This window comes from Rhinolophus sinicus, linkage group LG03, assembly GCF_036562045.2.
Source record: "Rhinolophus sinicus isolate RSC01 linkage group LG03, ASM3656204v1, whole genome shotgun sequence".
NCBI classification, from domain to species: domain Eukaryota; kingdom Metazoa; phylum Chordata; class Mammalia; order Chiroptera; family Rhinolophidae; genus Rhinolophus; species Rhinolophus sinicus.
In genome coordinates this window covers 22,335,844-22,355,303 of record NC_133753.1, presented here as the reverse complement: position 1 = coordinate 22,355,303, position 19,460 = coordinate 22,335,844, and the positions used below count along the sequence as shown (strand labels likewise).

General features: G+C 50.4%; 1 protein-coding gene across 1 annotated transcript in view; it reads right to left on the bottom strand.

Moving 5' to 3' along the window:
• The window catches only part of ANGEL1 (angel homolog 1), a 91,170-nt gene extending 76,559 nt beyond the window's left edge, over nucleotides 1-14,611 (bottom strand). Inside the window, exon 1 of the mRNA XM_074327169.1 lies at nucleotides 14,211-14,611. The gene's annotated coding sequence lies outside the window, so the exon portion shown is untranslated. The remainder of the gene's footprint in view (nucleotides 1-14,210) is intronic.
• Nucleotides 14,612-19,460: the final 4,849 nt, after the last annotated feature.

Here is a 19,460-nt window from a genome sequence, read left to right as displayed (position 1 = left end):
CCACCTGCTGCTCCCCGATTCCGATTCCCCAAAAGCAGAGATTTTACCTTGGCTGTGTTCCTCTCTTGCGTTGACCTCTGTTCCTGCCTGAGGCCTGACTCTTGGCCCCAGAACTCCAGCCATAAGCTGGGCAGACAGAGGATCTAACGTCCATGCTGTTGTGAATTGCCCAAGGTTGAAGGTGGGGAGGACACAGAGGGACTCAGAACACAGGCTCCAACCCACAGGCTCAGGGACCATCAGGTATTTGCCCTGGGCCAGGGGTCACCTGGTTTTGTAGCCTGTAGGTGTGGGAGGCTGCAGATCTTGTTACTCTTGGAGATGAGTGGCAGGGACCTGGGGATTCCCCACCCCTCACACACACACAGGTACACGCACATGCACACACACACAGGCACACAGAGGCGTGCACACACAGAGACATGCACACACACACACAGGCACATACATACACATGCATACATGTGCACACACACACACATTCACACACCTGCTTTGGAGAGAGAGGATGGAATCACAGGTTCTGTCAAAGTCTTTAGAGCTTACCTGGCCCAGTGCCCCCATTCTACAGATAAAGAAACTGAGGCTCAGAGAGGAGAAAGGCTATGTGTCAAAGGTCACACAGCCTGCTGTCCAGTCTTTAGCTTCTGGACACCTGGCCAGGTCACCAAATAATGGGCAATCCGAGCCCTAGCTTGCCTTTCCCTGTGGCCGGCGGTAGTGGCTTTGTGTATAAAGCTTGGAAACAGCTGATAAAATGGGTGTTCTCGTCCTCTTGGTGGCACAGTATTCATGTTTGGCAGCTGAGAGGTGGAGAGTGAGACCGGGCTGGCTCTGTAGGGTGCCCAGGAGCTGGGGTGAGCAGGGAACCCGCTCAACATCTGGAGGTCCCCCAGGCTCTGTGATTCAGCAGAGTGCGGAAACCTTGGAGGGGGTCCCACAGACAATGAGAGCACAGAGGCATCGGGCAGGGAATTTAGACCCTCAGTAAGTGAGCTGAGGAAAGACAGAGGGCACAGACTTTGGTGTCAGAACGACGGGGTCCGAATCCTGACTCTGCCACTCATGGGTTTCCATGAACTTACCCTCACTGCGTCTCTGTTTCTTCATCTGTAAGATGGGAACAATTGTACTGACCTCCCAGGTTGTGGTGAGGCGTAAACGCTGTGTGTGGTCCTCAAGTGAGATGGTGGATTCATGTGTGGTCATTTGTCAATTTGTCATGGGGCTGCCCACAACCCCCTGCAGCCATCACTAAACCTCTGGGACTGGCTGGGCTCCCAGGGCTACAGCCAGAAAGCAGGATGCTGGTCCCTCTACTCTTGGTTATGCAAACATCATCGGGGCTTCTAGTGTCTGTCCCCCAAAAGATTCAGCCCAGCTAGTGGGGAGGTGAGAAAGTCCAGGTACATTTCCCCACCCCACCCCCAGCCTTCTTCCTCCCTGACCTGGAGACCATGTTTATCCTGGTGATTGATGGGAAAAGGAGCAAAGAAAGGAGATAATTAGTCTTGCCTGATCGTATCTCCCAAATCATTCCATCTTTAACCTATAAAAAAATATATAAGAGCTGCAAGTTTGACATCTTTTTTTTTTTTTTAAAGATTTTATTGGGGAAGGGGAACAGGACTTTACTAGGGAACAGTGTGTACTTCCAGGACTTTTTTTCCAAGTCAAGTTGTTGTCCTTTCAATCTTAGTTGTGGAGGGCGCAGCTCAGCTCCAGGTCCACTTGCCGTTGCTAGTTGCAGGGGGCACAGCCCACCATCCCCTGCGGGAGTCGAGGAATTGAACCAGCAACCTTGTGGTTGAGAGCCCACTGGCCCATGTGGGAATCGAACCGGCAGCCTTCGGAGTTAGGAGCATGGAGCTCTAACCGCCTGAACCACCAGGCCGGCCCCAAGTTTGACATCTTTATTCATCATCTTGCAGCTCCATGACTGAGGAGTGTCCTAGGGTTAAATCATCAACTAGTACTCACCTATCATCACAAACCCAGCAAGAGGCACTGAGTGTAAAACTTGCAAAAGCCAGAGCTGAGCATTCAGAACCTGCAGGTTTTCTCCTGCTGTGAGCTTGTGCCCAGAGCCAAAGTGTGAACTGCTGAGGGGAGAGACTGAGGGCTGCCTCCTTCCTCTTCCAAGGAAATGATAAAGACGCTGGTCCCTCTGAGCCCTGCCCCTTCCCTGTCAGTCAGAAAGAGCTGCCCCAGCTGCCCCAAAAGTGTGGCTTTCTGTACCGCCCCCAGCCCGCTCCTTTCAGAGAGACTCACTTAGATCCTGCTCTGGGCTCTTCCTCCCACTCACTGGGGTCCTCCCCTGGTCCAGAATATGAGCTTGGAGTGGGATAGGTTTGGCTTCACCTGCTTTCTCCACCCCCCTGTGTGACCTTGACAGGCTGCTTAAAACTTTGTAAAATGGGAGTAGTACTCACACTTTCCTCTTGCGGTGGTGAGAATTAGACAAGATAATGTGTATAAAGTGCTAAGCAGAGTGCCTGGCTTAGAGTCCAGAGAGGGTAGTTATTTTTATTCTTAATATCATTGTCCCCATCAGCTCAGGGAAACAAGTTCATAAACTGCTCCCTAACTGAGCCACTTACGGGAGACCTGCAAGGCCGCTGTCCAGATACTAACCCAGGAAGAGGCTCTAACACTGGGCGCTAAAACATCGCTGGTCCTGCAGCAGGACTGAGAAAGCATGTTCTCCAGCACCTCTCCAGTAAGAGGACCTGGGAGGGGGGAGAGACCCTCTTGCCAAGGAGGATGCTAGATACGAAAGCTGTTTACTGACGCACCTTCCAAAGATGCTGTGATCACTGGCAGGGCATTTGTTAGTGGAGAGGGGTCAGCAACCTAGGGCAGGGCCCAACTCCCCAGGCGGGTAAAGGAGAAACTGAGGCTGCGGCCAGCCTCCCCCCCTCTACTTTGTATCTCCCATGCAGGGCTCAGCCTCTCCCCCAAAGAAATGTTGAACCAGGACTTAAATAACACAGTGTGGAGGCATTCTGAACTAGGAACGTTCCAGGACACCACGTGTCCCAGCCAGGCCCTCCTTCCTTGCAGGGCCTTCTAGCAGACGTGCAATCGGATACCAAGACGGGGAGAAGTCCTGAAGTGGGGGCTGGGGGCTGGGAACACCCTTCGGATATCTTCTCTGGACATTTCACCACTTGGTTGTCTGGGGCTCTTCTGGAGCAGGGCTGCTCAAAACTCGGGCTGGCGCCCTTCTGCAAAGTGCTCGCTCAGACCCAGGATGAGATAAGTACAGAAATTGTCAGCGAGCATTGAGATCCTTTCAGAGCAATTCGAGAGAATCATTTTATGTCAGTTGAATTTAATAATAAAAACTTTTGGCTTGTATTTTTATATGTCTCTTTGTTCATTTCATTTTTTCCAGCCATTCTTTTGTGTTAGATTTTACAAAAGAAATGGCCCATCCTTGATGGGAAATTAAAAAGCAAACAATTGGGCCTCGACTACAGAGAGTTGGAAAAGCTCTGCTCCAGATGTCTTTTCATCTCCGTCTCAGCAACCTTGATGTCAACATAGTACATTAAAATGTGCCACTCGGGGAAATGGTGCACAGAGGGTGCAAAACACCCCATCTCTCACCCTCCACCCCAGCAACGTGCCTGACCCTGGTTAGTTCCAGTTCACAGCTCCCCTTTCCTACCCTGGAAACCATAGGACTTTCTGTCTCCACCACTCATTTGGCAATTTAACTAATTAAAAAAAATAATAATAATTGAGTGCAAGGCTTTGAGCTATGAAATTAAACATGCTCACCCTCAAACTGGCCTCCTGTGGCTACTTTTTAGCCCCAGTTTCTGACACAGGACTGCTTGTGTATGCAATCCTCCCTTCCTAGCTTTGAGGCTCCTGGGGTGCCAAGCCCACCACCCACCCTTCTGCGCACCCACCCCCTGCTGAGCACAGGGGGCTGCAGGAGGCAGATATACAAGTATCTAAACAGACCCAGCAGTGGAACTGCCCAGGGGGTTGGCAGCGGGTGGGGAAAGGGAGGAGCAAAGAAACTTCTCTTTCTTCCATGTTCAGTTCCAAGCACCAGGGCTGTTTTCTTGTTTTAAAACATACTGACTTTTTTAAGTCATACACGCACAAGATAAAACATTCAAAACTGACAGAGAGCAGACAATGGAAAGGGGGGGTGCCGTCCCCCAGCCCCAGGACCCCCCTTCAGAGGCAACCACTCCTCCCCTCCCTTTAAAGATGTTGTCTGCATCTCCCAGCACTGTTGTGCAGCCCTGTCCCACTGTTTGCACCCCACGCCCTTCTGCACTGAGCCTTTTGTTTTCACAGATCATGCAGCCAGCTACTGTTCTCACGTGCTCTTCTCAGAACCTTCTTTCTCATAGATCTAGAGCTGGAAAGTTCCTCCAAAACCTGCTCTTCCAGAGATGCCCAGATGGGTCCTCAGGGGCAGGTGCCTGCCTGCTGTTTCAGTCACCTGAGACAGATCTGGAGTACACCCCCAGCCAGGGGGTAGTGGAGGGGGCCTGGAATTGGTATGTCTTGAAAACTTCCCAGCCTGGGAGTCTCCTGTGAGCTTCATGCCCTGTCAGATTTAGAACTGGCTGGTTGTCTACTCCTCTCTAGTTACAAGTGAGGAAACTGGCTCAGGGAGAGAAAATGATTGCTCAGGTCACACAGGAAGTTAGTGGCAGGGAGACCCCCAGCCTGGGGTGGTGTGTGGTCCACTGCACCAGGCCTTAGGGCCCGTCTTAGTTTCCTAGGGCTGCCATAACTGGGTGGCTTAGGACAACAGAAATGTATTCTCTTGCAGTTTAGGAAGCCAGAAGTGCAATTCAGGGTGCCGGGGGTGGGGCGGCCACAGTCCTTCTGCAGGCTGCAGGCAGGACCTTCCCTCGTCTCTTCCAGCTTCTGGTGGCCCCAGCACTCCTTGCCTTATTGGCTCATCACTGCAGTCTGTGCCACACAGCCTTGTCCCTGTGGTCTCTGCGTCGTCTCATCTGCTTACAAGGACACTAACCACTGGATTCAGGGCCCAGTCTAAATCCAGGATGATTATACCTCAAGATCCTTAGCTTATTATATCTGCAAAGACCCTATTTCCAAATAAGGTCACATTCTGAGGTTCCAGGTGCACTTAAATTTGAGGGAGACATTATTCAACCCACTACAAAGCATTCCTTCATAAACAGCTCCATGGGGAGACTAGAGGCCTGTTTGGGGCTGCCAGCCTCCAGCCTTACAGGTTCCCGGCGGCCTTAAACCTGGGGCACTGGTGGACCCAGAGGGGCAGCTTCAGGCCAGGAGCTGGGCATAGTGACCCAGACCCCTTGTGCCAGCTTGGCACCCCCACCCCCAACTGCTGTAACCCCTTCTTCTGAGAATTGCCCCAGCCTATTGTAGCTGCCTGGTCTGAAATACTGGTTATTTGCACACAGAGGCAATGATTGAATGATATCGGGGCAAAAAAGGCCAGTCTCCTTGCCTTTGGAGGGGACAAACTTGGTGGTGCCACTCACACTCCAGAGCTCTCCGTGAAAAAGGCTGAGGCAAGACCCAGCTGAACCCACCTGTTCGCCAAGCGTCCTCCTGCCCCGCCTGCTGCCCTCACTCCTTTACAAGTTCACCTGACATCCTTCCTCAAAATCTCTCTTGCATGATAGCACCTGCCTCAGACTCTGCATCTAGATAACTGGACCCAAGCTCATAGTGAGACAGCGAGAGCCTGTGTGACAGGTAGGGGAACAGAGATGGTGGCTCTCCTTCCTGAGTCAGCAAACCACCCAGCCCTCCACCTCACCCAGCCCTCTCTCTGCATTCAGTGGGTAAGCATTCTTTGGGCACCAGGCACACTCAAAGAGGAGAGGTGGGGTGGGTGTGGCAGTGGAAGAAGGGATAAAATAAATAGATATCACCATGGAGCTTGTATTATGGAAAAAGATGCACAGACGTGAGCCAACTTGAGAGCGATTACAGAGCCATGTGTTTGGCATGCCAAAAACAACCAGCGTCTCTTGCTTATCTCTGGAACAAGTCACAAAGGGTTTCTAAGCAGAAATTTATTTCTAGGTACCCTCACGTCCCACCCTCCTCCTCACATTGGCTGTACTCTCTTGGCTAGAATACTAGGAGAAGAGGGTTAACAGGCCAACTAGAGTCTGTCTGCAACAGACCCCCTGGGTTGGATAGTTAGTTAGTTAGTTAGTTAGTTAGTTAGTTAGTTAAGGAAGGGGAAACTTTGGGGTAATCCAGGCAGAGAGAACAACTTAGACAAGAGCCAAAGAAAGCATAGTATTGAAGGAAGTGCCAGTAGTTCTAGAAGGAGTGTGAAGACAATTGTTGGAAATAAAGCTTGGGAGTGCAGCAGAGAGACCACATGTAATGTGGAGGGCCTTGTCTGCTAAAGGAAGGAGTTAGGACTTCACCTTGAAAAGTGTGGGTAGCCACCAAAGCACTTTCAAAGGAAAATTACTTGATTGGATTTTCATTTTAGAAAAATTACTTTCTCAGTGGTTTGAAGGGTATTAGTTATTAGCGCATGTTATTTTTTGCTGCATATCATTACTCCAAAACTTGGCAGCTTAAAACATTGACATTCATGACCTGACCTGGTTTCTGAGGGTCAGGAATCCGAAAGCAGCCTAGTTGGGTGGTTCTGGATCAGGATATCTCCTGAGGTTGTAGCCAAACTGTCTGAAGGCTTGACTGGGGCTAGAAGATCAGTTTCCAAATTGGCTCACTCAGTGCTGTTGGCAGAAGGCTTCAGGTCCTCCCTACCTGGGCCTCCCCTAAGGGCCACTCACAATATGTCAGCTCACATCAAAGCCAGGAATCCAAGAGAACAAAAAGGAAGCCACAGTGCTTTATGACGTAATCACATACAGCCACTTGCGCCATCTTCTGTTGTTTGAAGTGAGTCGGTAAGTCCAGCCTACACTAAAAGGAGAGGAATTAGCCTCCACCTTTGGAAGGCATATCAAAGATTTCTGGACATGTTTTAAAGCCACCATAGGTGGTTGGTTAGCCTACCTAACCAGCAGGAGACTATAGGAGTATTCCAGGAGAGAGAAGTCATGGCCTGAACTAAGGCAGGGGCGGTGGGAATGCAGAGGAGCAGGCATCTTGAAGAGATACTATGACAGGATGGCTTCTATGTAGTGGAGGGAACTGTGATAGGTCAGGAGCCAGTCGGCAGGAGCAGCATGTGTTCAACAAGCCTTTGGAGGCAGGACCCCCGGCACACAGGGGTGGCCTGAACAGCCTCCACCTGCAAATAGGAAACAGGTAGCGGGCAACCAACAGCCACCAGAAGGGTTTGGATTGTGGTAGGTTTCTGCACAGCTTGGGGGATAGAACCAGCACTAACGAGGCTGAAAAATTCCTGGCTTCGTGTAGGGCAGACCCCTCTACCAGGCTCCAGGAGCACAGGACCCAGGCCTAACCAATGGGGCACTGTGTGTCCTTGACCACCACAGTTGATCAAAAGTGGGCATTTTTGCTGAATGATTAGAGAAAAAGTACCATCTTGCTGCTGACGCAAGTCTGAGTTGCTGATAGCCATCTGTCCACCATTTAGTGAAAAACTGCCTGAGAATGAAGCCTACCCAGGGAAAAGCAGCACAGAGAGATGGAAAGAAAGAGGTTCCTGATGACATCATCTGTGCACCTGGATCCAGCCATGCCTGAAAACAGCGCCCCTAAGACTTTTAGTTAACTGAGTCAATAAATTCCCTTTGGGGGATTTTATGTCACTCATAACTGAAAGAGTGTTAAGCGACACACGTTCCTGGAGATAACAGCATAGAAGTGGGAGACACAAAGTCAGAATAACCAGATTATCCATCCAGCCATCACCTTCCAACCTCTGGGATTCTCCTTCCAGGGCTAGCCTAGAGCTGGTAGTTGTTTTATCAAAGGAGACTTTATTCCCTTACGTGTGCATCTGGAAAAAGGCCCAATCCTGCAGACTCATAATTAGGAGGGCCATGTGATGACGGGCTGAGCCTCTCAGGTGCTCAAATATGCAAATGTCATCTGGTTCAGCCTTTATCCCATCCAGTGTCTCCATCCAGCCCCAGTGAGGGCCATCCAGTTTGTGCTCAAACTCTCCCATGGGTGAGGACGTCCCTGGCTCACCGTCAACTTTTCCATTGAGCTAAGAACAAAGAGCATAGCTAGAAGGCTCTTCTTCCATCTGACTGAGCCAGCTTTTGTTTCCCTGAAGCTTCCACAGTCCCTAGTGACATAGGAAAAGTCCAAACCCCCTTCCAAAGACAGTCCTTCAGGTCTTTAAGGAGAGCTGTCGTGTCCCTTTTTACTAATAGAGATTGAGTTCAGCTGCATAAAACAGAAACCAGACGTCAGCGGCTTGACCAAATGCAGAGATAAATATTTCTTTACAGTACAATAGGCTGGGCTAGGCAGCCCAGAGTTCGTGTGACAACTCTATGAGGCCCTCAGTGTCCCTGTTCCTTTCTATCTTTCTGCTCCACCATCCTTAATAGGTAGCTTTTAGCCTCATGGTGGCCTCACAGTTGCAAGGTGGCTGCCCCACCTCCAGGCTCCAATCCATACTCCAAGCAGGAAGAAAAAAAGGAAAGCAACAAGGAAACAAAACTTTCCCAGAAACACCGGCAGATTTCCATTGATGTCGCATAGGCCAGAATTGTGTCGCAAGGCCTCTGCTAGTTGCAAAGAAGTATAGGACATCTTTTTGTTTATTTGTTTAAATCTAGACTCACTAGTGCCTCAGATAAAATAATGGTGCTGTTGGTAAAGAAAAAAAAGGGGGGAGAATAGGCATTGGGTAGGCAACTAACAGTTGCTTCAAAAGCTTTCTGCAAAGTTCTTTTATGAGGAGGCAGCATTGGAGCAACGCTGAGACCTTGACGTGTGTGGGGGGTGGGGTTAAATAGACCCCAGTGCCCAGTCCCCACCCCTTCCTTACCTGTGTGATTTAAGAGATATTATTAAGCTCTTTGAGTTCCTGTTTGCTCGTTTGTTTAAAGAGGATGAACGTGTTTTTCTCAAGGATTTCTGGAGTGATTAGAGCACCTCTGTGCAAAGCAGCTTAATATTTAGACACTCAACAAATGTTAATTCTTCTCTTACTGCCTGTAATTGCTCGTCATATGACATGTTTCTGGCTCCCTGGATCTACTTTAATGTCCCTTTTAAAATGTAGCTACAGATGGAACACAAAACTCCATCGTGTCTCCTCAGCATGGAGGATGATGGGGCTGGTTACCGCCCTCACTCTGGACACCGTTACTTCCTTCTCACGCCACCCAGCTGACTTTGGGGGTCTCATGAGCTCATGATTGTGGCAGGTATGGGGAACTCTGCACTCACTTCTCCTCCCCTCGGGCTCTTGGTCCATCAAGAACACACCAGAAGGAGCTGAGCAGGGGCCTGCCCTCAGGGCAGCTTTATTAACACAGAGCTGGACACAGAATTGGCAGTGTCTCTCACTCCCTTCTTAATTCTAGACTCTGCACAACCCTGACGTGATATATCCTCCAATCAGAGCCAGAGAAACTAGGACCCAGGAAGCAAGGGCCTGGCTGACCAGGCAGCCTGAGAAGGCCTGCTCAGTCTGTTTGATCCAGGGAGGCCAAAAGTGAAACACCGGCTGCTCCCCCCACCACAGCTGAGATGCAGCCATCCCAGGAGTGCCGTGCTTTCCCCAGGCTATCCAGTCAGATTGGTGGCTTTGCCTCCAGCAGGGAGGAAATTGAGAAGGGTGGTAAAGGAGGATGTAATAAGCCAGATAATGGCCCCCAAAGATGTCTATATCCTCATCCTCAGAACTTGTGAATGTTACCTTAATGGCAAAAAAAAAGACTTTTCTTATGCAATTAAAGATCTTGAGATGAAAAGATTACCCTGAATGATCCAGGGGGACCCTATGTTATCACAAGATTCCTTATAAGAAGGAGACGAGAAGGTCAAAGACAGAAGAGGAGACAGAATGATGGAAGTGGAGGTTGGAGTGATGTGCTTTGAAGATGGAGGAAGGGGACCATGAGCCAAGAAAGGTAGGTGGGCTTAGAAGCTGGGAAAGGCAAGGGAAATGATTCTCCTTCGGCCAAACCAATGCCCTACCTTGAGTTTAGCCCCAGAAGACTCATTTCAGACTTCTGGCCCCCAGAACAGTAAGAGAATAAACTTGTTGTTTTCAGCCACCAAATTGGTAGTAATTTCTTATACAGCCATGATAGGAAACTACGAGAGGGGCTGGGAAGAGAGGGGACTGTAAGAAAAGGGGAAGAAGAAATTTTCCCAAGGATGCTGCATCTGTGGTCACCCAGGACTCCCAGGGCTGTCCATGAGCTCACGCACGTCCTTCTTCCCTGGGTCAGCCAACCAGATGTTTCTTCCACCCTTCAAGGCCCAGCTCAAACATTGTTCCGTTATGTAGCTTTTCCTGAGTTAACAGTGACCTGGCAGAGTTAGCCGTCCCCTCTCCCTGGCATGCACAGGGCACTCTGTCTATACCATTGTTCTGTACGTCCCAACTCAGTACTGTAGTTTTCTGTCTGTGTGTCTGTCTGACTCCCTCATCAAAGCGGGAACTCCTTGGGGATTGGAGCTACAGTAATTTCTCCTAAGTGTATGTTGGATTGAGGAGAATTTAGACTTGCCCTACTGTGTGTCTCTGCTTTCATTTCAACCCAGCCCAGCCGTCTGCAGCTCAGCACCCAAAACAAGTGCTCTCCCTCTGTATCTTTGACAAGCTCTCTTTCCATGTGCTGTCTTGGCCATCAAGATAAATGTCACCATGGACACCTAGTGTTTTATTTGCATACCTACAGTCAAAGTCCTTCCTCAGGAATTTTGAATCAAAACCAAGAGTTTCTGGGGCCGGCCCGGTGGCTCAGGTGGTTAGAGCTCCATGCTCCTAACTCCGAAGGCTGCCGGTTCGATTCCCACATGGGCCAGTGGGCTCTCAACCACAAGGTTGTCAGTTCAATTCCTCGACTCCCGCAAGGGATGGTGGGCAGCGCCCCCTGCAACTAAGATTGAACACGGCACCTTGAGTTGAGCTGCCGCTGAGCTCCCGGATGGCTCACTTGGTTGGAGCACATCCTCTCAACCACAAGGTTGCCAGTTCGACTCCCGCAAGGGAAGGTGGGCTGCGTCCCCTGCAACTAGCAACGGCAACTGGACCTGGAGCTGAGCTGCGCCCTCCACAACTAAGACTGAAAGGACAACGACTTGACTTGGAAAAATGTCCTGGAAGTACACACTGTTCCCCCCAAATAAAGTCCTGTACCCCTTCCCCAATTAAAAAAAAAAAAAGAGCAACTTTAAAAAAAAAAAAAAAAACCAAGAGTTTCCAGCCCAGGCTGGTGGCTCCTTTGAATGAAAGACACGTAAATCCAACTGCTGTTGTTTTCACTGGACATTTTCTACAGCAAGTTCTGTACATCCCAGAAAGCAGGGCTACAGAGGAGAGGTAGGAAGCAGATGGCAGAGGCGGGGGAAGGGCTCTGTGCTCCCACAGGGCCCCTGGCCCTGGTTGCAGTGCATCCTTGAGGCCCAGTGGCAGGCATGTCCTGGAATTTTTGAGATACCTCTGGAGTCTTTCCAATAGAAATACATTTCCTGTTTTGCTTAGCTCAGCCAGAGTTCATTTTCCATCACGCGCAACCAAAGAAGTCCTGAAAAATTTGGAATGAACAAGCCCGAGCCAAGAACAGAGTGTTGGCACATCGTGTATACAGTGCGTTCCCAAACCAAATATGGTGAAGCCTTGCTGACCCAGAGGTCACAACCCCTTTGCCTGCGCAGAACAGCGTGGAAAACCCAGAAGGAGGAAAGAGGCCTATTCCATCAGCCTGGCTGCAGGGTGGGGGCCAGGAGGCACCAAATCAGGGCGGGGGCCAGTGGAGTGAAGCACGCGGAGTAGCTGTGAGTTGGAACATGGGGAGCAGAAGTCAAAGATGCCAGGATCCAGTGGCCAAATACAATAGACAAAACCAAAGAAGAGAAGCAGGCCAGAGTCCAACCAGGAGGGAGGAAGGCACCCTTCGGGCACCAGAGAGCCCCGACAAATGTCCAAGGCCAGTCTCTTCTTGGTGTGTGGACACCCCTCTTGAAGGCCCAGGACCCTTGTCACTGGCACCTCCCCACCTTTGCTAGAGCCACTGAGCCCCAATCCAGCCTCAGTCAGGCCCACAAAGCTCATGCACTTGAATAATAGGTAGCCCATGGCGCTGGGTTTCACATCTCATTCCTCTTCTTTAGGAACCAGTCCTGGCAAGCTTGGTTAACCAGTTTCCCAGCCTACAATGGATTGGAAACCCCACATAAGAAATGGGGAGAGAGGTGCAGCCGGTTGGCTCAGTTGGTTAGAGCACAGTTCTCAGAACACCAAGGTTGCCGGTTCGATTCCCACATGGGCCAGTGAGCTGCACCTTCCACAACTAGATTAAAAACAATGACTTCACATGGAGCTGATGGGTTCTGGAAAAATACACTGTTCCCCCATATTCCCCATGTTAAAAAAAAAAAATGAGGGGAGAGAAGCTCTTAGAGGAACCATACAACAGCAGTCAGAGCTACTAAGCCACAGCAGGGCTTCTCCACCTCGGTGTGAATGACATTCGGGGCCAATTAATTCTTGTTGCAGGGGGCTGTCCTGTGCACTGCAGGGTGTTCACCGGCACCCCTCTACCCACCAGATGCTGGTAGCACCTCCTCTATTTGTGTCAACCAAAATGTCACCAACGTTGCCACGTGTCTGTCCCTGGCAGACAAAATCACCCTGGGTGGAGAGCCACTGTGCTCCAACAAGACAGTGAGAAAGTTAAAAAATATTCAAAAGAATCAAAACAGAGCAACAGCCTGGGCCACTTAGTTACGAGAGAGGGCCCAGCATCTGTCGGTGCCCCTTCAGGGTAGTCGCTTACAGCAGAGAAACCGCAGTCGCACTGTGCTTGCCGCTGACCCAGAGCTCCCCCGGCCTCCTGTCGAGCCTCGAGCCTCGTTACCACCCTGATGGGAACTCCCCCAACGGGACAGAGTGATGCTGACCACCTCACTTAAGAAGCCTTGCCTCAGAAAGAAAGTGGGGGAAATGTACCCCCAAAGGGTGACAGCACTTCTCGAGGGAGGATGGAACACAGGGGACGTTTTCTTCTCTTTAGCATCTTTAGTGCCTGGCACAGAGTAGGCTCTCACTAACTTGACTTAAATTCGATTTTAAAGGTTTCTACACTGTATTGTTTTTGGACTAATTGGGGAACGGATGTTTATTCCTTGTCTGATGATATCCTCTAAATACTTGGAGGCCCATCTGCCATCCCACTTCCTTCTTGAGGCCACACCTGCCTCCCCGCCCACCCCGGTGTTTTCTCCCAGGGCCCTTTCTCACCTCTCCCAGCACTTTGATCCCCTACACTTATCAGGTAGGTCAAGAGGAGACAAGAGCATCTTATCTCACTCAGAGCCCTGCACGTGGTACAGACAGGCAGACAAACAAGGTCACCATGGGCAAGCCTCATCTCATTTCTTGTTTGCAGTGCAGGCCTCTTCTCCCTCGCCCCTCAAGGGGCAAGGAAAATTAAGAGCTGACCTACAGAATCATAATTAGAAAAGACAGACTGAAGCCTGGCAGCAGGGGTTCTCTCAAATCATAGTCTCTTTTTTTTTTTCTCAGAACATTATGACCAAAAACCTAAAACTGAGTTAGATTAACTGCTGTCTGGCACCTGCCTAGGGGTGGTTGTGTGTGCACAAACATGTGTGTGAGAATGTGTGAGTGTGGGCATTCTCGAGTGAGTAATTAATTGAGTGTGGGAGGACCTGGAGGAAAGCTCCGTGTGTGCACGTGCACACAGGACCTGTATACAAGTTTTCTACTTGGGTTATTTAGGGCCTGCATTTTGGTTGTTGGAAGCAGATACCATGGCGGAGAAGAACCAGGGGCATGAGCCTGGGCATTTCATTCTGCAGTGGAAATGGATGCTGGGATTACTGACGCCAGTAGCGAGACAATGGGAGACCTGGCTCAAGAAACAAGGCTCCCCAAGCTAGTCCAGGGCAGGCATGGCCAGAACTTCGCATAAGGACAGCCCTGGAAAGAACGGCCCATGGAGGGTATGTGAGGCTCCTGGACCGTGACCGCTGTCCAGGAGGGTCCCATCTCTAGACATCAAGGTGAGGGAACACATAGCCCCTCATGGGCCCAGGGACTGAGCAGACCTGACACTCACCTTGGAAGAGGTGAATGGGCAGTCATTCCTGCAGGCCCAAGAAATTCATATCTCAGGAATTCCCAACAGCTCTTCCCTAAGAGATCTGATTTGATCCAAACTCAGTCATGGAAGCTGGTGGCCTGGTCACCTTAGTCCAGTCCCCACCAGCTGCTAGTGTCCAGTCCAGAGTCCTCTATAAGCTCTCGTTCCTGCAGCTGGGAGACAGCTGGGCGTCTGGCCGGCTGGGAGGCAGACTTGTACACTGAGAATGACTGTCCCAAGAAGACCTTGGGGCAATCTTTCAGGGTGGCCAATATGTACAGGGAGCCCCTGAACAAGCAGAAAAAGGTGCAGCAGAGAAGGGGCCGAAGATCCACATTGAGAAAATACTTTGGGCGACGTGTCCCAGGCCCTGTGCCAAGCACTGCGTCACACGCCACTCTGGGATCTTCAGAGCAATGTCCAAGGGCACTGGGGCATCAGACGACTCAATGGACAGATGAGCAAAGTGAGGCTCAGAAACAGGAGGTGACTTTCCTGATAGCACACCGCTATTAAGCAGAGAGCCAGGATTCAAACAAGGTCACGAATAAGGTACAAAATGTCCAGCAATCGATAGACTGGTTAAATAAATCATGGTTTATTTATGGAGTGCTGGGCAGCCATTGACATTTCTTGGTAGAAGAATATTTAACGACCTGGAAAGATGTTCAGGATACACAGTTGGGGCGGGGTGGGGACGCAGGTTACGAAACAGCTTGCGAAGATGGGTTGTAAAAAGAAAATGCAGAGGTATGCTTTCCAAGGAAGAAACACCAAAATACTAGCAGCAACTTTCGCCGGATAATAAGAGTAGACCTGATTTCTCTTCTGTGACTTTGTCCATTTTTTCTTACAATGATCATTTTGTGGCAAAGACAAACTTGACAGAAAGAGCCCAGACTGTATTTCTATCAGGGGAAGGGGCTGGAGTTAAGACCCACACTGCAATGCAGGATCCTGGGGCTGAGCCGGCTGGAAGATGGGGTGGACAGTAACTCCCTTCCTTGGAACACATAAGATGTTCTAGATGGGGCAGCAAACAGGGGAGGCGGGGTGCCTGCCCTACCTGTACCCCTGGCCAGCTCTGCGTGCACACTCGATTGAGTTCCACTCTGCTTCGGGTCCTGAATTTGCAGGGCTAGGGGCCCCAGCCAGCTGGGGGCAGGCGGGGTGGGGAGAGAGCAGAGTTGGACTCGGTTTATCCTGGGTGCACATGGAGCGGGTGCAGAGAGCTGGTGAGAGCTGCTTAAATTGTGCCTTCATGCTAAGCCTTCAGTTTAGGGGACGGGAAGCCCTTTGTTCGAAAATAACAAGAGTGGCAGTACGAGTGCAGTCATCTAGAATGGTGGTTCTCAACCCGTGAGACCCAACAATGCTCCTTGTCAAACATTTTATAATACTTTGTAATAACTTAACAACCTGAAAGTAAATTTGTCAATCATATAACCTACCTACAGACATAATATTTTTAATCAATCTAATGCCCTAACTGTATTATAAAGAAAAAATAGTTTATAATAAAACCTGTATTTCGATATATGAATACTCAGACATGGCTGCAATAAGACTACAGCCTTCCCAACCACCTCCACCACCACCGAAGGCACACAGAAATTTCCAAAACCCTCCCTAGGGAAGATTCAACCCCGAGACCCACTGATTAGAAGAGTAGTAGCTGGCACATAGTGAGTGCTTTCTCTGAGCCAGGAACCCTCATTCTAATCTCTCTCTATACATATGTTTTCTCCCCCCACAACACTATGAGGTAGATACTCATTAGCCCCATTTTACAGATGAGAAACAGAGGCCCAGAGAGATTGAGATACTTGCCCAAGGTTACACAGACAGTGAGCAGGGGAGCTGGGATTTGAACCCCAGGCAAACTGGCTTTTCTTGGAGAGGGGTCTCAGCCTGAGGGAACTGGATCAGAACTTAGCAGCACTGCCCCAGGCGCTCTAACCTGCAATGTGTCTCTACCTCAGCATCATTCATATTATGGGTTGGATAATGCTTTGTTGTGAGGGCTGTCCTATGCAATGTAAGATGGTTAGCAGTGTCCCTGCTAATAATCCCTGCCCATTAGATGCTAGGAGCATCCCCTCCATTAATGACAACCAAAATGTCTCAGACATTGTTAACTGTCCCCTGGGGCAGGGGCAAAATTGAATTTGAGAGTCACTGGGCTAGAGTAATCGAGGCAGAAATCTAGAGAAGACATAATGTGAGCCAGGTCCTGAGATATGGGTAGAGTAGCTGGAGCTAGAGAAAAACGGGCATTGTTCTGAGGGCGAGGGACGAGAATGCCGTAGGTACAGCAGGAAGTGGGTGGTCATACGGGAACATGTGAAAGTGGGTCCGCCTGGCCGTGCACACAGGGATAAAGAGAGAAGCTGAATCACACGGCAAGGCGGGAGAGGCTGCCTTCCTTCCTGCCTCCTCTCCTGACTTCACGTCCTGCCCTGGCTGAGGACCCCTGGTTAAGACGGCACCTGAAGACGATTTGGGTGAGGATCCATGTTGATCGGAATTTACCAGGACGTTCCAAGGATGAGCCCACTTCACCTCCCTAGGAGGTTAGCGTGACTTTCAGACCCTCCGATGAATCACACAGACACACGTGAGGTCCACCTCCCTATTGTGTAATCTCCCCTCATTCTGAGCCAGTCTCCCAGCCACACCTTCCTGAGAGACATTTGCAGTTTCCTTGGCCTCAGCAGGCAGAGAGGGGTATGGGGTTCCGGGCCTATAACCCTGAAAAGGGCAAGAAGCAGGGGAGAGAAATGCCTTGAACTGATTTAAGTAGCCTCCTGCGACACCTTCTCACCTCCTGGCTCTCCACTGAGCCCCTCTGGAGGAGGAGGAGATTCTCAGACAGCCCTTTGGCCACTGCACTTGACTTTTCCCTGGAATAATTAGAGACGAAGCCAGGGATGACGTCATGCCTCTGCAGGAGAAGAGAGGGTGACTTTGAACAAGGCACTTACCTTGGCCTCAGCTCTCTCTTTGTCAAGTGAGTTGGGGTGGATTTGACAAGTTTTCACATTCCTGCACTGACATTCTGATTTGAAGATGAAAGTCCTCTGAGTGTGGCAGCCATGACTTTGCATACCCAATGCACTTCCCCTCCTCCTCACTACATTCCCTGCAGAGCTTCTCTGACACTCCAGGAGGTACTGATGCAGCTCTCAATCATGGTGTCCTACCCCCTTCCAAGAATGTAGGGGTGGGCAAGTGTTCCAGGCTGCCCAGTCAGAGGTCCCTCCCTATGTTGGTTGGTTCATTAACGGACATGGTCCTAAGCATGCCAGGTAAGACTCTTCCTTAAGACCCTAATACAGAAAAGACAGAAATGATATTTCCAGGGACTTATTAGCCTGGAAAAGTGTGAGTCTAAGGCTGCCAGCTGTCATCTTCCTGACACAGGAAGAAACCCATCTACAGGAAGCCAGTATACAGAGTGAGACAAAGCAGGGAGCCCAAGGAGGAGATAAAGCCCTCACGATATTGTTTAAACCCCTGGATCAAACTGTGCCCGAAACTGTTACCTGGTTGTGGGTTAATAAATTCCCTTTTTGTTGCAGCTTGTTTAATTTGGGTTTCTGTAACTTAGAACTGAAACGAATACAACCCTTCAGCAACAGGGCTATGAGAGGGGCATTGAGCCTGTGGAGAGGTAGACTCTGCCAACTTATCCCTCCAGGCACATCTCTCCTGCCATGTGCTTTGACAGTCTTTCAGCTTCAGCCTGTGGAGCGTAGCTCTCCTAACCTAACCAGTGCCATCATGCACATTTTTCAAGCTCAAATTTGATAGCAGCCTTGAAAAAGGCTGTCCTTGCCCCCAGCCACACAGCACCCCAGGAAACAGGCAAGTGGAATCTGTTATGCACAGCCTGTAGCAAGCTCTCCCCACAGATGGAAAGCAGGGTACTCAGCATGGGCTCTGCACTCAGCACTTGCCCTCATCATAGGAGGTGCATGCAGGGACCCAGTACACCCGGCCAGGTGGATGCCTGGCAGGGTGGAACTGTCCTTCTCACTGCCTGAAGCTGCTGACTGGGAAACCAGCCCCGGCCACAGGGCCAAGAAGAGTCTGACTCTCCGTGTCACTGGTTGCCATGCCCACCACATCTGCGTTCTTGGAGCAGGGTTCCACTCTGCTGTGGATGGAACTGTGTCCTCTCCAGATTGACATGTTGAAGCCCTAACCACCCCTATGACTGTCCTTGGAGAAAGGCCCTTGGAGGCCCTTCAGATTGAATGAGGTCCTAAGTGTGAGAGGCCCTAACCGATAGGCTTGGTGTCCTCCTAAGAAGAGGAAAAGAGAGAGTACTGTGTCTGCAGCCATGCAGCACGGAGGCAAGGCCATGTGAGCACACAGTGAGAAGGCAGCCTCGGCTCGCCAGGAAGAGGGTTCTCACCGGAACCCAACCATGCTAGGGATTTACAGCCTTCAGAACGGTGAGAAAATAAGTGTCTGTTGTTTAAGCCACTCAGTCTATGTTATTTGGTAGGACCAAGTCACACTCCCCTCGACCTCCACAGGAAGGCCCCACGTGCTCCCTTCTGTGGGAGTGGGGAAACCATTCTTAGTAAAGAGCTCTCCGCAGTAACCGTGTTGCGGGCACTGTTCTCAGCACTTTCCATGAATCCTCATAACGACCCTGTGAAGCAGGCAGCATTATAACCATTATACAGACGAGACAACAGAGGCACAGAGAGCTGAAGGAGCCAAGGTCACCCAGTAATACTGTAAAACTGAATTCCAGCCCCAGCAGTCTGAATCCATCACTCCTCAACTCTGAGGAACTGAGAGAAGAGATAAGGAAAAGATGGGCCAGGATCACCTGGGAGAACTGGCAGGAATGAAGGCTGTGGCCTCTCAGTCTGGCATTTAGACGCCCGGCAACCCTGTCCTGTGGAATGAACTCGGATTCCATGGCTCTTCACAGTCCACAGGAGGTGACCTGTCCCAGTGGCCCTCCAGAGAGGTGGCCCTCGGGGCTGTTTTCCTCTCAGTATCTGTGTGACCTTGCGTAAGTCACCACAACAAGACTGCTCAAACCCTTCCCGTTCATTCTGTGGTTCGAAAAACACGTAGACACGGGCTCTTGTGTGGAATCAGGTCACACTATGTGTCCCACTCAAAGTGTGTAATCCTGGCTCAGGGTCTGGCATGGATTCCGATTCAGCCCTGAGGAGGGCAGCAGAATCTGCTTTGTGTCCA